Source organism: Lolium perenne, chromosome 2, assembly GCF_019359855.2.
Source record: "Lolium perenne isolate Kyuss_39 chromosome 2, Kyuss_2.0, whole genome shotgun sequence".
Classification (NCBI taxonomy): Eukaryota; Viridiplantae; Streptophyta; class Magnoliopsida; order Poales; family Poaceae; genus Lolium; species Lolium perenne.
The window spans coordinates 328,102,467-328,120,524 of record NC_067245.2 but is presented as its reverse complement, the minus strand read 5'-3'; the positions used below and the strand labels follow the sequence as shown (position 1 = coordinate 328,120,524).

Here is an 18,058-nt window from a genome sequence, read left to right as displayed (position 1 = left end):
TACATACACTCATAGATAAATGACTTGCAAGTAGTACCTATGTGTGAGTAATGTTTGGATTATTCTTGCTCAACTTCTCGCTTGCCATCTTCATGGATGACGATGTGGTGATGATAGGCGACAAGTGAGAGGTGATAATCCATGGTGGCGGCGGCATGGTGATGTTCGTCTTCGTGGTCGGCGACGTGGATATGGCGTGACCGACGGTGTTATGGTGGTATTCAGCTTTGTTGACGGTGATATGGTGATGCTTGTGACGGGCATGAACGGTGGTGTCATGGTGGTGTTTGTCTTTGTGTTCGGTGACATGGTGATGCATGTGACAGGCGTGACCGGCGGTGTCATGGTGGTGTTCGGCGACATCGTCGGCGATATGGTAATGCATCTGACGGGCGTGAACGATGGTGTCATGGTGGTGTTGGTCCCCGTGTTCGGCGATATGCTGATGCATGTGACGGGCGTGACCGGCGATGTCATGGTGGTGATGGTTATGGTATGTGATAGGCAGTAATCCATGGCGGTAACCGTGTAGGTGTAGCCAGTGGCGGCGATGTTCTTCTCTTTTGCTACATCGAAAGCTTCGGCCTATTAGATTCAGCCCAGTGTTGCGCGTAGGTAGCGTAAACCCGCCTTGGCCGCTGTCGGCGAGAGTGACATGGTGGTCTTTGCGCGCACCGGCGTTGTGCTAGGCTTCGTGACAGCGGTGTGAGCCTTTGTGATAGGTGAGGAGGTGAGAGGTAAGCTCACCATGTGGAGAATGGTGAGGCTAAAGCTGGACTCGTATGCAACCAAACAAACTGAGCCAAAAGCTTTGATCTAGACGACCAAATAACAGGACAAATCTGGCCCGTGGCCCGTCTACGACTCGCAGGTCGTCTAATCTCACTGACACAGTCATGCAATAAATCGGTCTAGCCTACCAAATGGGCCCTAGGGCATGGCATGGTGTGTTCAGCTCTTCGGAGTGCATGCTCTGCTTTGTAGTTGTGTTTTTTTTTCCTGTTGGCGTTTTCTTTATGACTTGTATTGTCTGGAATCTATGAATCTGCTTTGTAAAATGGCTACCTCAGGGCAGCTTCAACAGGACGACGCATTTTGGACACAATTTATGTTCGTTTGCATCGGGCACGGACACCAAAAATGTCCATATGTTCGCATGCGTCTGCCCCTTCTCCAGTGACAGGGATGTCATTTATTTGACCGCAAGAGATGATTAGGGAGAAGAGAGAGGGAACGATTTCATTTGTGTGGCTAGAAATGGCAGCACATGGGTCTGCCCTACATTAAAGGACGAGAGAGAGGGCTACATGCAGACCAAACGGACGCGCGAACACGTCCGCGCAGACCCATTCTTGACGTATATTTGGTCCATGTTTGCGTTAGAACGGACACTACGGTCATTTTACGTCTAGTCGCTGGAACGCGTTTTTTATCCGCGTAGCGTCCCGTTGGAGATGCCCTCACTAGCTTATATCGTTCAACCATATTGGCTCTACATATAAAGCAGGGCGAACCATGTTCTTCTTCTTGCTCTATCTCCTTCAGGAACAAGCCGGGAGCATTGCAACCTTTTCCTCAGCGACAAAAACGAGGTTCACTACTTGGATGCCGAATATGCCATTTGTCGTTCAGAGACCGAATCCGATAAAGTAGAGGAAAAGAAAGAAGCGAAAGAGATGGATAACTAGCTCACAGCTGGTTTTTCATTCTTTTCAAACAACTGCAGGTGGTTCAGGGTCAGCCTTTCACCGGCCGGTGCCGAACTGGTCCGGACACGGGAAATCGATCGCTGGGCTGCGTACGGCGATCTGCAGTAAACCTCGCTTCAGCTCCACGGATTCGACGTGCATGAGCATGATGCCACTGCTTATAATGGCATTTGTACTAGTACTGAACACTACTGATGCAGAAGAAAATTTATATTGTGAAGCAAAGTCAGAGCTTGAAGGGATACTAAAATACGATACTCTTCAGCATGAAGGGATGTGAGGACAGTCGATCGTTCGATCGGCAGCATTGCCAAACTAAAGAGTTAGTTAGGCAGCCAAAGGAATCAAATTAAAGACTCCTGTGTTCCCAAACATTGTTCTTACATCTGACTTCGGAATTTTGAATTGAGGAAGAGACGGTCGATAGATAGATAAGCTGATTCGACTGCAAAGCGCGGCAGAATTTCTAGATGCCGCTACCTGCGAGGCTGCGATCATTGTTGCATTGACCAGATGCTACGCTACCCTACCCTGGAATATTTTTTTTTGTCTCCTAGCTAGCTGCTGATGGAAAGAAGAAACGGAGTATGTGATTCTGTCCCTCCACTTGCACACTCCATTCTGCTTTTTTTCACCTGGAGCATCAGTACGACATCCTTCCGATGGCAGATCGTTGCAGAGAAGAAATGATACGCCGTTGGGGAAAGCAAATGTACACATGCAAAAGTGGGTGCCCGAATCTGGAGTTTAGCTATTTGTACACTATGAAGGAATGCAGAAATTTCTCATATGTGCATTATGTTAGCATGAACATCCGAAAAAAAGAATGATCAGTTATGATCTTATGCCTTATACGTTTTACAGTTGTCTCAGCATTGATATGTATTTGGTCTTTATATTTTGATTCGGTTTGGCTGTATACATCGTTCTAGCTATGCAGAGGCCGAGTATAATCAATGGTCAAACCTCTAACAAAGCGTCGTTTATAAAAAAAAGCTATGCATGCATAAAAAGAGTAGAATTGTTGAAATTATATAGATAAATACAATAATTGACAACAAATACAATAATTGGCAACAAATAAATATAATGTCGTTTTCTTCTTTCTTGGGCTCGGCTTTTACGTTGCGCTTTAGGAACCCAAATACACCACCACTCGGCTCATGGCTTTCGTCTTCGGGGACCGTAGAAACAATGGTGTAATGGCAATTTTTTGTTTGGCTCATCTGATTAATTATCATCGTGTTGTTGGCGCCGCCCATGTTATGTATGCTAGCTCACAGATCCAAAACTCATTTCTTTGGTTCTAACTTGTGCACCTTTTTTACCATGCACGATACTACTTTTGTCCAGCACCACACAAAATTTCTACGGTGGGGGAGGTGAGATGACACCACCACTAGTCTACTTACTTTCCAATTTGGCTGGCAATCTCTGGTTAGTTAATGGTTCTGATGAGGAAGTAAAATCGGAGCGGAGTAGCTAGTGGAGGGTAATGGTGCACGGCTGCTGGTTAATTAGTGGAAAATCTCCAGGGAAGCAAATTAAGCTAGCATGGAGTGGTGGGCGTAGTGTGTGGTGCCATCATTTTGACAGGTGCTAGCTCAACTTATAAAGCTAGAACTAGGGGATGATCGAATGGATAGGACACATTTCAAGTGCCACGCTTGCTCCCAAGTGACATGTGTAGGGTGTGGCGTGGCGTGTCACTCATGACATAGTAGGACTGATCATCATCCGAGCCGAGGTGGCAAGCAGCGTGGGATAGAGATAGAGTGGGGCGGCATGGCAAGTGCAACTGCTCCACGGACCATATGTAGTTGAATCAAATTAAGATCCTTTACAAGCCTAGGACCAGAGTGTGCTCTCGGCTAGGACTAGAGGAAGGCGCACACACAGACAGAAGTGTGACACAAACATATTGAATTCACATTTTCACATTCATATATATATATATACTAGCTAAATGCCCGCGCGTTGCAGCGGATCTCAGGTTTTCCTTTCCTTCCCTCTTGTTTCTCTACGACGCTTTAAACATATGGTTAATAAACTGAATGGATGAACTAAAAATATGTTCGTTCCGTTGTTGTTCCTCGACTTCCACTCGATGTTGATGCATTGGGCTGCAGAGGTAAACTAATAGTCTGTGCTTTCTACGGGGTGCCATTGCTTGTTGATTCATTGCTGATGGAATATGAGCATGCTTGCCCTCTCGTGACCCGCGCTGCCCCCCACGGCGGCCGGGCCACGCAACCTCTCCGCCCGCCTCCAGCGCTCCCCCACACTCCCCTGCCGGTGCCGTCGGCCTGAGCTGCTGGGCCTTGCCCGTGCGGTGCCAACGGTGGCGGGGCTGACCTTACCCGCTGCGTGGACGGGGGCTGAAGGGCTCAGGACGGTGCCGGTGGCTTCAGGTTGATGGCCGGCTGGCGTGGTTTCCACGCGTCGGGTGGTTCGGAGACGTCGCGGCGCTACCGTTGGCGGCGGCATGGCACAGCTGGGGATTGCGGCCGTCCCTGCTCACCCTAGATCTGGGCCAGTTTGGGCCCCATCTGGGTTGGGCGGGCTGTAGCCCCCTTGGTCGGTGGCGGTGCTCTCGGGACGCGTTGCTGGTGGGGAGGTGGTGGTAGGGTGGTGGCGGCGCTACGGCTGGCTTGTTGTAGCTTGGTAGCGGGGACCAAGCGGGCTAGTTTGGGCCTGGTTTGTCCGGTCGGCTCCCACGCAGGCGGTGGAGGTAGTTCCCTCCCGCTAGGCTATTGTGTTGCTTCCCCCGGCCCTGATGCCTTTCGGAACCCTTCTTAGGCCCTGCGTTGAGGACTACGGAGAGCCGGCGAGGATGGCTTCAAGACCGTGGTGGCGTGTGCTTGTGGGCGGAAGGCTGGGTGGGGCACTTTGGATTGACAGGGATGGTGGTGTTGGGGGTTGGGAGAAATCCATGTTGGCTCGACCGACATCGATGCGGTGATGCCTGCCTGGAGGATGTTGGGTGTACCCCCTCCCCAATCCTCTCCTTATACCGCGAGAAACCCTAGGATTAGTCCGGACAGCAGCGGCGGCGTCGTTGTTCTCCTTGTTGAAGGTGTTGTTTGGTATGCGGCGATTCAGAGTGCGAGGAGTGTGGTAGGACTTCTTCGGAGGACGCAGCGGTGACGGGTCGTCCTCGTTCTTGTCGAACTGTCGGTGTTGGCATTTTTTTCTTTTTCTTTTCTGTGTGGATTCTTTTGGGTTTGGTTGTGCTACGGCTCCAGCATGCTTGTTGTATCGTGGTTGCTCCTCTGAGTCAATTCTAGCTCTTGTTTTGATCCTTTTGTTCCTTCCAAGTACGTATCTACCCGTATAGGCTACTTTGTGTTTTCTTCAGTTAGCTAATTACCGCCTACTCCTAGTTGACACGCATTAGCAGTATGCTGATGCTTTAAAATTGCAATCTTCAGTTTACCAGTAGCATTAGGAATCAATGTTGTAAATATATACAAGGAAATTTATTGTATTGCACAGTATACATTGGCTTGTTTCCCATCTATTTTATCATCATAAAAGCACAAACTTGCTCTTGTACAAAATAGATAGATGGAGATTGGTAACTCCATAGTACCACCTCAGAGATTTATCGTAAGTTTAGTATAACTTTCTAGAAAGGAGACACCAACCCAAATTCAGCACGCAAGTTTTCATAATAGGCCGGTGTTCCTGCATCAGGATCACAGAAGCATCGATGAGCCGCAGAAGCAGAGCTAATCCAAGCTCGTCGTCGCTTCAGGCAGCCTCTGGCTATTAGGAGCAGCGGTGAGCATGGAGCAGCCGCGGTACAGCACCTCCCGCTTCGCGGGCAGCGCTGGCGCCACATACTTTAACTTCTCTCCACGCGTAAACAGGGGACACACAAAAATCGGGATCGCTCATCGAAGTAGGAGACGGAGGGACAGAGCCGAGCAGGTCAATGACGCGTCGCAGCAGTCGAGCAGACGATGTGGTGATGCTCTATGCGCTTGGCGCGACAGAGGAAGAAGAGGACGAGGGTGCCGGAGTGCGTCATGTGGGCGCACGGGGCTGGCGGCCATATTTTGGGGCTGACCCTGGAGTAACCTGCGGCAGCGTAGAGTTCTTGGATGGCGGCAACAGTGAGTACGGCGGCGGTCCAGGGGAATTGTATCAGCTATTGGGGAATCGCAAAAAGACAGGCTCTTTTTCACGAGCGCTCGGTTTGAACGATTAGTTAACATAACAGCGAAACGGTACATCTCACTTCGCGGTGGCAAAGCGTGTAATATTAGCATATTGGTTTTTTTTACGTACGGCGATCAACCTTGTTCTTTTCCTGTGTTTGGTTTTCTTCCGGTAGTACCGTTCAGCGCGTTGGTTTTACGGTTTCCTGAGGTGTGTCGCTGCCGGTTTCTTTTGACGAAAAAAGCTTGGAACGGTGGACAAACGGTTTTTTTTACGTACCAAACTGGTTTTTTAACGTACGACCACCACCTCTAGCAAACTAATAGTAAAGATATATATATATATATATATATATATATATATATATATATCACTTATAATTCCTTGATTTAATCAATCGACAGGAGAAGGGATGACTGGTAGCATATCTATACTTTTCAGATAAACTAGCAAGGTGGCCCTTGCAAATACCAGGGCACCATCTTTAATTGTTGAAAGTATTAGAAATAATTATTTTAGTCATTCCAACTGTTTAAAATGACATGTATATTTTTTGATTGGAAACAATACAATATTGGCATGTTTTCACCGGAAATTTAGGCTAATGAAATATCGTATGCATGGAGAACTTAATTAATTTGTTAACTATTGTTGTTTTTTTTTGCATTTGCAACAACACGACTCGGATTATGTTTTGGAATGTTTGATGTCAATATATGTGATACACTAATGTTTTATGAGATGGTGCAGATAATATATATGTTTGGGGTTGAGTAGGATTAACTTCACCAGGCCGGATTTTCCGGGCCGGATATTTGCGAAATATCCGGCCCATGAAAATCGGCTAAGGATTTTTCGACGAGTGGCTCAGTACCTTTCTGGACCAGGGCCGGACATTTGCCCGGATTTTTCCAGATCCCGGATTTTCCGGGGGGGGGCGGGGGGCGGATTATCTGGCCCTCACTTACACCGGATTATCCGGCCCTGAAAATCCCCCAACGGAGCTGGATTTTGGTGGGGGTATAAATACCCCCTTCTTCCTCTTCCCCAAGCTGCTCAATTTCCTGCCAAGTTCATCACCATTAGAGCCACCTCAAGAAACACAAGAATCACAAGATCTCCTCCTCCAACCAACCAAAACTCTTGATCTTTGGAGATTCGAAGGAGAAGACCCCGATCTACATGTTCACCGAAGCGATTTCCATTTCCCCCTCACATGCTTGAGGGCCCCATTTGCTAGTGTTCCTATTTTGTAATACCTAGTTGTTTGTTGTTGATGTGTTCTTGTTAATTGTTGTGTTGTTACAGATTTTGGAGCCTCCAATTTGGTTGTGGATGTGTGCCCCAAGAACCTTGTAAAGGCCCGATTTCCTCCTCGAGGAAATCCCTTAGTGGAAGTGGGCTAGGCCTTCGTGGCGTTGGTCTGGCTTTCGTAGCGACCACACTCCTCCAAACGTAGAGTACCTTCTTGCAAAGGAAGGGAACTACGGGAATCAACTCCGCGTCTCCGCGTACTCCACTCTCGGTTACCTCTATCCGATTATCTCCCCTATATATTGCGTAGCTATATCTTGCTTAGTTGTTAACCTTGTCATATAGGTAAATTCACATAGTTGCATATCTAGAGAATTTACCTTTGTGTCAAGCCTAAATTGAAAAAGAACTAAAAATTGGTTAGCACCTATTCACCCCCCCTTCTAGGTGCAGCATACGATCCTTTCAATTGGTATCAGAGCCTCGCCTCTTATTTCGGGCTTAACCGCCTAAGAGTATGCCGAACGATGAGGTTACGGAAGGGGCCGCGGAGCCGGTCTCCATGGATGATCTCAAGTTGATGGAAACATATTTGAGGTCCTCCATGGAAGCTCAAATGGAAAGCATGAGGAAAATGATTTCTGAGCTTTTGCCGCCGGCCCCCTCCGTCATCCCCGCCATAGAGCAAAGGGACAAGAGTGGGATAGAAAAGGGAGAGGCTTCGGGCTCACCCTCATCTACCAGACCCTTGGAGAGTGATAACTTCGACAATACTAAAATCCCCATTACTTCTCCTAGAGCAACAAGTAAGGGTGTGAGCTACAATAACGTGGCTCCACCTTTCCGCTCTCCCGACATTCCGGTTCCACATCCTCATATAAACACTAGAGGCGACCCACCCAAGTTTAATGATCAAGATTTTGCTACTTGGCAATTTGAGTTTCGCTCTCATGTTTGCGGTGCCTCCAATGAACTATGGAGAATCGTCTTGGAAGGGTACAAGCCTTACAACCCCAACAAGTTGACGAGAAGAGAATAGGTTGACAACCAACTCAACTCCATTGCCTTGCACATGATTCAAACTAGTGTGGGGACAAAGGACTTGGCCCTTGTTCGGAATTTCGAAACCGCCAAGGAAGCTTGGGAGGGCTTGGCCTCTAGCTTCATGGGAAGTGAAAGCATGAAGAGAAACAAGTATAGTGCTCTTCGGAATCAAGCCGAAGGATTAATGAGGCTACCGGATGAAGATCATCAAGTCATGTATAGAAGACTCATCACCGTTGCCGATGCTTTTCGGAATGTGGGTGCCCAACATATTGATGATTTTTTGATCAAGGAAAAGTATATTGATTGCATGATGCCGTTTGAACCCATTGATGTCAAGACTCTAGTTGGGAGAGAAAGCTTTCCTTCTGTCACCTCACAAGTGGTGCACGAGTTGCAAGCTCTCAAGGTGCTAGAACAAAACTCTCAAGATTCTCGCAATCGTGCCATTGGGATGTCAAGAGGGACCAACCTTGCCTTGACGGTCAATACCGTGGAAGAAGTGAACCCTTAAGAACCATATAGGACATCATGGAGTATGTCCTATCCGGATGATTTGGAATACCACTACAACGACCACATAGCATTCCATGCAAAAACCTTTTGGGTTGATCCATCCAAGGCAAAGGAATATAACATCAAGAGGAACTACTCAAGCGGGTTCAAGAGTTTGGGCCCAAAAACAAGATCGTGCTACAGTTGTGGTGACAAGAACCATTTCATCGCCCAATCCCCTATGAACATAGGGAAACTCGCGGTGGAAGGCTCATTCCCAAGGACAAGAGCAAAGATTCAAAGGCTCCCAACAATAAATTCTACAACAAGAGTAAGAAGGACAAGAGGCCTTCAAGGATTGTGCTAATGACTAAGAAAGAGTATTCTTCCGATGAAGTTAAAAGTAGTAGTGATGAAGAATGTCACATCCCAAAATTTTCTAAATTTTGGAATGTGAAATAAAAATAAAATCTAAGCTTGTTTGTTTGTCTTGGTTGAAAAATTGACAAGGAACTAAAACTTTCTAAAAAGTTTTTCCAAAAGCGGAGTTTTCAAAAACATGCATTGCATTCATAAGCATCATGGCATATTGGCATTCCCTCGGAAAAACTTGAATGAAATTATAAATTTGGCTAAAGAAACTTTAAACCCGAAGTGATGCAATAGAGTCATATAGGCCTATGTGCCAATTTTAAATTTATCAAGATGTTTTAAAAGTGTTTTTAAAATATTCTTCATTGAATACGGTTTTCACTGATGTTTTTTTTTACTTCTTATCAAATTCGATTTTTCAAATTATTTCCAAATTCTAAAATAGGAAAAAGAAATGAGTTTTGGTTAAAAAAAAAAAGAAAAAAAAAACGTGTGGGCAAATGGCCAAGCCAAGCAGCGGGGCACCAGGCCATCAGCCACGCACGCCCACGCCCAAAACGACCAGGTCCGCTGCGCGTTTTCTTTTCCTCTCTTCTTGATATGTGGGTCCCAGCGCCACATCAGCTCGTTTTCAAGCCAGGCATGAAGCGTCGCACAGCAGCACACGCACTAACGTACAGGCAGTTTCTTGCGTTTTACTCCCGATTTGATTACCGGTGATTTAAGCCACCATTTGACGCACCGTTTCTTCCTACTTAAGCTCCACATCTTCCTCTTCGTTTCCCCTCAAACGGCACCTCCCGAGAGCCCCCAGGCTGCTCGAATTTTCGCTCGCATGTCCGCAGTACCGTCGCGGTAAATCGTCGATTGCGGTGAGCACGGTTCATCTTTTGATCTCTAGTTTCTTCCAAACTTCCTATTTCTTCATTGCGCATCTCTGAGGCTTTGTTTCGCAATTTTTGATGCACCACAGCGACGGCGCCATCTTCATCTGTGAACACGTCCGCGGGACAGTATACCGGCGAGCGACTGCGCACCAGTGAGAAAGCCCGTACGTTAAACTCGTCGTCGATTTCAGCTCGTACACCACTTCGCGGACGCCAAGAACCGCTGCAACGCGACTCCATCCACGAACAAGTGCAACGCCAGCATCAACGAAGTTCTTTTTCCTGTTCGTGAGCTGCCCTGCCTCCTTGATACTTTTCTCCTTTTATTTCTTTTCACTTGCAACCACAGGATGTTTATCCTAAGGCCCTAATCTGATCACTTAAACGAAGGGGTATTGACCAACCAGATTCTGCCACTTGTCATATATGTTTCTGTTTTCGAATTTTTAGACAGAGAAACATAGAAACTTGTAAAAATCATATCTTTAGTTTCGTTCATCCAAATTTAGCAAACTTCGTGTCCCCGAAATCATAAAAACGTGTAGAATACAGTAGACATATAATATTGCACTTTTGCATCATATTTTTACACAGTTTTTGCAGAAACTCAAATAGAGTATTTTGGCCATATAAATAGTTCTACAAAATACTTTTAAGTAATTCCTTTTGCATTTAGCAGAGATTTGAACCCCCCCTGTACTGTAGCATTAGAAAATAAAAATGTTACCTATACATTTCTTTGTAGTATTTGTTTAGTGATATATACCTTTTCTAGTGATAGAAAATGTTTTCAATAGTTTAAATAACATTAAAATTGTACCATGGCATCATGCATATAGTTGAAACCGAAGAACATATTAAGTGTGTTGTTCATGTTTAATCCACATATTGCATCCATATTTTTATCTGTGATTGTATATGTGTTGCTATGTGTTTATGGAGTGAAAATATTTGTTTGTAGATTGTGGTTATGCTGATTGCAACGAATGTTTCTGCGAAGAGTGTACAAACTCGTCCTCTCACCAAGGCAAGTGACACACACCAAATGTCCCAGTTTTAATTCTTGCACCGTAGTGTTTTTATAGTAGACATGTCTAGGGTTTATGCTTTATGCACCTTTAATAAATCCTAGTAGTTTAGCTACACCACTCCTAGACTCCTTTAGCCGCCATTAAATTTAGTTGTTACCTGCTATGCCATGGAAAATGTTTTGATAGAGGTTAAGGAAAAACAACTAAAGTTTAATGAATTACCTGGGTGAATGGTGGAGTTATGGAGAGGGTGGCTGTATCGAGGGCAAGACCACAGTGCTAGTGCACACTTGCGGAAAGTCACCCAGGCTTAAAGAGATTGTAGACAAACCTTGCTCATTAGCTTCACGTACAACCACATGCTACTATGACTCTGGCTTGACAAAGTATGTTGTATGAACCCGGATCCTAGGGGCCAGGTGGTGGTAGAGGGATACTGTAGGTGTAACGTGGCCCTTAGGGAATGGTTCGGGTGATTGCACACAGAAGGTCTCGGCCACGGTGCACTGTCCTTTGAGCAAAATGTGCATCGAGGTAGAAGGATGGACCTGGCCATGTGGGTAAAGGTGTACAACCTCTCGAGAGTGTAAATCTAAGTACTTAGCCGTGTCCCCGGTTATGGACAACTTGAGCGAACTGACAAGTCTTTGTTCGAAGATCTCCTCATCCCAATTTCTTAAATAAAATTTGAATGGGTGAACAAGGGTAGGAAGGTACATTGGGGCTTTACCAATGTTACTGTTAATTGGTACATTGGGGATTTACCAATGTTACTATTAATTAGATTGAAAGAAAATATTTTGATAAATGATAGGGAAAAATTGGCTTTATGCAAAATGAACCTGAGCTCTACCAGCCAGATGTGCACGTAGGTATAGGATGCATTTTGAGTCCACAAAAGTGTCCTTGCCAATACAATTCAAATGTATTGACCATTCGTGGCTGCAACGTATCATGTTGCAGGTTTTCGAACGATGAGTAAGGAAACGTTAGGGGTTACGAGTCTATCCTCAACATGCTCGCCTGTGGCACATGAAGACGAAGGACTCCATGCTATCTATGTTTATTCGTTGTGAAACTCTGATGATATGCTAGCCTTGTGCTATGCAATTTGTAATCTTTTATGTAAATTCTGGATCATACGATGTAATAAAGACCTTTGTTTCTTGGTATTTCATCTTAAACTGTGTGTGCTAGCAGTTCGATCCAGGGACTAGCACTAATGCACAGGGGCTTGCACTTTTTAAAGTGAGGTCACTACAGATGGTATCAGAGCATTGTGTTGACCATAGGTTCGTGACCCTAGGTTTGGATTAGAAATAGGAAGACCTTAGGTGGAAAATCTATCTAATCTTATCTCTGTTAAAATGATGTTTTCTTTTTGAACTTCTTGTATTCTTACCCGCTTCATCTTCAAAAAAATATCCCTCTTCCTTTAGATGACCTAACTCTTGAAAACCATTAAGAGAAGACACATGATGACCTTGTGCGTGAAGTTAGGGACTGATGCTTCATGTGATATTCTTCGATTCTGTGAGAAGTGTTGCATAGAAGACCAATGAAGAACTTGCAGGAATACTTCGATGCAGACTACACAATACACGAAGATACACCGAAGGAGTAGAAGAGAAGCTTGAAGCATCCAAAATAGAAATAGACTGGACCACCATTAGTTCTCCTTTATCGAACTAACGATAACGTAACAAAGTATTGATCTTACCAAATTGTGGTATGACCAACTAGGTTGTTTGTGCTTGATTAGTTGCTTGATGCTTGTTAGATGTTTGTTGTTTGATGAATTGCATGATTTGCATGTTTGGGTAGGAATCTTCTGTAGAATCTTTCTATCTATTCTCATCTATACCCAACCCAGCAAAGGCTTTCCCGGCAAACCGCCATGAAGACAATCTTAACAAAACCTTTGATGATTCCTATCAAGATGAAGAAGCGTAGAATGTGAGATACGCAAAACCCTAGTTAAGGATCGATAGAAGTGTTTTCAAAACAATTCAATAATGGGGACTGAAACATTGATTCAACTCTCCATAGAAGTTTTTATCAAACTTGTGAGGTTGACCAAGTGTTAGAATACGAGATTCAACAAATCAAATGCGAAGTAATGATCTGGGTGCAGGATGGGTTGATCACCATTCCTACTACTCTTATTATTCGCTTTCGTAATGTTGACTTTGCGAATCTAGAGAGACATACCTACAAAAGAGACGTCGATGATAAGCCTAAACCTTAGGGTGGAGAAATATTATACCCTTATAGTTGGCAAGTGCTGCCAAGCGTAGGACAACAACGAGAATTAAGATCTAGCCACTAGATGAAGAGTGGTGGAAGGTTGTTGTCGAAGACACCAATAAACAAAGATGATGAATGTCGTGAAGTCCTCTCACCTTGGTTTCCTGATTAACCCAAAGAGTGACCCCTTCTGTCAAAAGTAGTTGAACCACCTGCCCATATAGATTAGAATCTCAACTATGAGGAAACCTACTCAAGTCACCTTGAAGAGATATGTTGTTCGCTATATGTAAACAACCCCTATTGGAGGTCAGAAGCCATATATATTCCAAGAGACGACCCAATGCCAAGTCATACCTAGGATGAACCGACCATGAACCCAATACCTAAGACTACCTACAAGAGTTTCTTTTAAGGGTGGTAGCTCACCTCGACATATGCCAAACCTATTTTCTTTCTAGCCTCTTCAAATCTCGGGGACGAGATTTCTTTTAAGGGTGGTAGTCTGTCACATCCCAAAATTTTCTAAATTTTGGAATGTGAAATAAAAATAAAATCTAAGCTTGTTTGTTTGTCTTGGTTGAAAAATTGACAAGGAACTAAAACTTTCTAAAAAGTTTTTCCAAAAGCGGAGTTTTCAAAAACATGCATTGCATTCATAAGCATCATGGCATATTGGCATTCCCTCGGAAAAACTTGAATGAAATTATAAATTTGGCTAAAGAAACTTTAAACCCGAAGTGATGCAATAGAGTCATATAGGCCTATGTGCCAATTTTAAATTTATCAAGATGTTTTAAAAGTGTTTTTAAAATATTCTTCATTGAATACGGTTTTCACTGATGTTTTTTTTTACTTCTTATCAAATTCGATTTTTCAAATTATTTCCAAATTCTAAAATAGGAAAAAGAAATGAGTTTTGGTTAAAAAAAAAAAGAAAAAAAAAACGTGTGGGCAAATGGCCAAGCCAAGCAGCGGGGCACCAGGCCATCAGCCACGCACGCCCACGCCCAAAACGACCAGGTCCGCTGCGCGTTTTCTTTTCCTCTCTTCTTGATATGTGGGTCCCAGCGCCACATCAGCTCGTTTTCAAGCCAGGCATGAAGCGTCGCACAGCAGCACACGCACTAACGTACAGGCAGTTTCTTGCGTTTTACTCCCGATTTGATTACCGGTGATTTAAGCCACCATTTGACGCACCGTTTCTTCCTACTTAAGCTCCACATCTTCCTCTTCGTTTCCCCTCAAACGGCACCTCCCGAGAGCCCCCAGGCTGCTCGAATTTTCGCTCGCATGTCCGCAGTACCGTCGCGGTAAATCGTCGATTGCGGTGAGCACGGTTCATCTTTTGATCTCTAGTTTCTTCCAAACTTCCTATTTCTTCATTGCGCATCTCTGAGGCTTTGTTTCGCAATTTTTGATGCACCACAGCGACGGCGCCATCTTCATCTGTGAACACGTCCGCGGGACAGTATACCGGCGAGCGACTGCGCACCAGTGAGAAAGCCCGTACGTTAAACTCGTCGTCGATTTCAGCTCGTACACCACTTCGCGGACGCCAAGAACCGCTGCAACGCGACTCCATCCACGAACAAGTGCAACGCCAGCATCAACGAAGTTCTTTTTCCTGTTCGTGAGCTGCCCTGCCTCCTTGATACTTTTCTCCTTTTATTTCTTTTCACTTGCAACCACAGGATGTTTATCCTAAGGCCCTAATCTGATCACTTAAACGAAGGGGTATTGACCAACCAGATTCTGCCACTTGTCATATATGTTTCTGTTTTCGAATTTTTAGACAGAGAAACATAGAAACTTGTAAAAATCATATCTTTAGTTTCGTTCATCCAAATTTAGCAAACTTCGTGTCCCCGAAATCATAAAAACGTGTAGAATACAGTAGACATATAATATTGCACTTTTGCATCATATTTTTACACAGTTTTTGCAGAAACTCAAATAGAGTATTTTGGCCATATAAATAGTTCTACAAAATACTTTTAAGTAATTCCTTTTGCATTTAGCAGAGATTTGAACCCCCCCTGTACTGTAGCATTAGAAAATAAAAATGTTACCTATACATTTCTTTGTAGTATTTGTTTAGTGATATATACCTTTTCTAGTGATAGAAAATGTTTTCAATAGTTTAAATAACATTAAAATTGTACCATGGCATCATGCATATAGTTGAAACCGAAGAACATATTAAGTGTGTTGTTCATGTTTAATCCACATATTGCATCCATATTTTTATCTGTGATTGTATATGTGTTGCTATGTGTTTATGGAGTGAAAATATTTGTTTGTAGATTGTGGTTATGCTGATTGCAACGAATGTTTCTGCGAAGAGTGTACAAACTCGTCCTCTCACCAAGGCAAGTGACACACACCAAATGTCCCAGTTTTAATTCTTGCACCGTAGTGTTTTTATAGTAGACATGTCTAGGGTTTATGCTTTATGCCTGCTAATAAATCCTAGTAGTTTAGCTACACCACTCCTAGACTCCTTTAGCCGCCATTAAATTTAGTTGTTACCTGCTATGCCATGGAAAATGTTTTGATAGAGGTTAAGGAAAAACAACTAAAGTTTAATGAATTACCTGGGTGAATGGTGGAGTTATGGAGAGGGTGGCTGTATCAGGGGGCAAGACCCTGGTGCTAGTGCACACTTGCGGAAAGTCACCCAGGCTTAAAGAGATTGTAGACAAACCTTGCTCATTAGCTTCACGTACAACCACATGCTACTATGACTCTGGCTTGACAAAGTATGTTGTATGAACCCGGATCCTAGGGGCCAGGTGGTGGTAGAGGGATACTGTAGGTGTAACGTGGCCCTTAGGGAATGGTTCGGGTGATTGCACACAGAAGGTCTCGGCCACGGTCTGCACCTGTCCTTTGAGCAAAATGTGCATCGAGGTAGAAGGATTGACCTGGCCATGTGGGTAAAGGTGTACAACCTCTCGAGAGTGTAAATCTAAGTACTTAGCCGTGTCCCCGGTTATGGACAACTTGAGCGAACTGACAAGTCTTTGTTCGAAGATCTCCTCATCCCAATTTCTTAAATAAAATTTGAATGGGTGAACAAGGGTAGGAAGGTACATTGGGGCTTTACCAATGTTACTGTTAATTGGTACATTGGGGATTTACCAATGTTACTATTAATTAGATTGAAAGAAAATATTTTGATAAATGATAGGGAAAAATTGGCTTTATGCAAAATGAACCTGAGCTCTACCAGCCAGATGTGCACGTAGGTATAGGATGCATTTTGAGTCCACAAAAGTGTCCTTGCCAATACAATTCAAATGTATTGACCATTCGTGGCTGCAACGTATCATGTTGCAGGTTTTTCAGACGATGAGTAAGGAAACGTTAGGGGTTACGAGTCTATCCTCAACATGCTCGCCTGTGGCACATGAAGACGAAGGACTCCATGCTATCTATGTTTATTCGTTGTGAAACTCTGATGATATGCTAGCCTTGTGCTATGCAATTTGTAATCTTTTATGTAAATTCTGGATCATACGATGTAATAAAGACCTTTGTTTCTTGGTATTTCATCTTAAACTGTGTGTGCTAGCAGTTCGATCCAGGGACTAGCACTAATGCACAGGGGCTTGCACTTTTTAAAGTGAGGTCACTACAAAGAAGAAACCTCAAAGGAAGTGGCCGCCATTGCCACCACCAATATTCCCTCTCTGTAACATCCCAAATTTTCAAACAAAGAAGAAAATGAATTTCCTTTTTCCAAATTTTGGAACCAACAAAAACTTTTATTAAACTAGTCATGTGCATATTGCTCATGCCCAAATGTTGTGAGTTTTGCCATGATGTGTGTTTACAATCCTTGACTTGTGCCAAAACCCTAAACCCTACCTTTCTCAAAACCAAATAGGAATAAGTAAAAAGAAAATAAAATAAAATGTGAGGCATATGTGGGCTAATGGCTAATTCTCCAATAATTGGCCTATGCCCTATTTACCTTACCCAAATAGTTAGAAATCATGAGTAAACGCAACCAACCTCATTTGAACCCAAAACCATGATCCTTTGGATCAAATATAAAGAAAGAAAAAGAATTGATAAATTGCAAAAACCCTCAAATATGGCTTATGGCCATTTTTGAAAATCTTTAACCTAGGCCATATAAATTTGTGCCAATGGTTTGGAAACTCTTTTAAACTCAAAAGGATCCCTTTTGCATCAAATAAACTCAAATCAAGTCAAAGAAAAATCAAAAACCTAGTTGCATGTGATAATGGTCACATGTGACAATTTTAACATCTTACCCACTTTGAGCTCCTGGATTAAGAGATTTTCAAACCAAACCCTCACAACTCTTTGCACCTCATCCAAGACCTCATCAAGATGAACACTTTTGATGTTGACCACTTTGACCAGTTCCTTTTCTATTGATTATTATAAGGATGCAAAGTGGTGACATTGAAACAGATTCTAGATTCCCTCCACTTTTGCAATTTTCACAAACCACCTCCAAATTTCAAACCAAGAACACCAATAGATGCCAATGAGAAGAGGAAGGAAAGATTTCTGAATGGACTGCATGATGAAATGCAAACTGTGTTAGTGAACATTCCGTTCGCTGACTTGGAAGCCCTTGTGGACTCATCCATACAGATGGAAGGGAAGCTACACCAAGCCAACGAGAACCGCAAGCGCCGCATGATGAACCAGAATGGACCCAACAATGCACAGAAGTATCGCAACAATTCAACTGGAGGATTTGCCCCAAGAAACAACAAGTCACCTGCGCAGACGTATCGCCCAAACTACACCAACAACAATGGAGGACCCCCGAAGCCCGGAGGCAACAACAACACCAGCCAGAACAACAACA

General features: G+C 43.9%; 1 long non-coding RNA gene across 1 annotated transcript; it reads left to right on the top strand.

Annotated features, from left to right (window-relative positions):
• Positions 1-14,291: 14,291 nt before the first annotated feature.
• On the top strand, positions 14,292-16,755 carry LOC127337213 (uncharacterized). The gene is made up of 3 exons (XR_007873678.2): positions 14,292-14,533; positions 14,635-14,832; positions 16,546-16,755. It is a non-coding gene; the product is annotated as an uncharacterized lncRNA (long non-coding RNA).
• Positions 16,756-18,058: the final 1,303 nt, after the last annotated feature.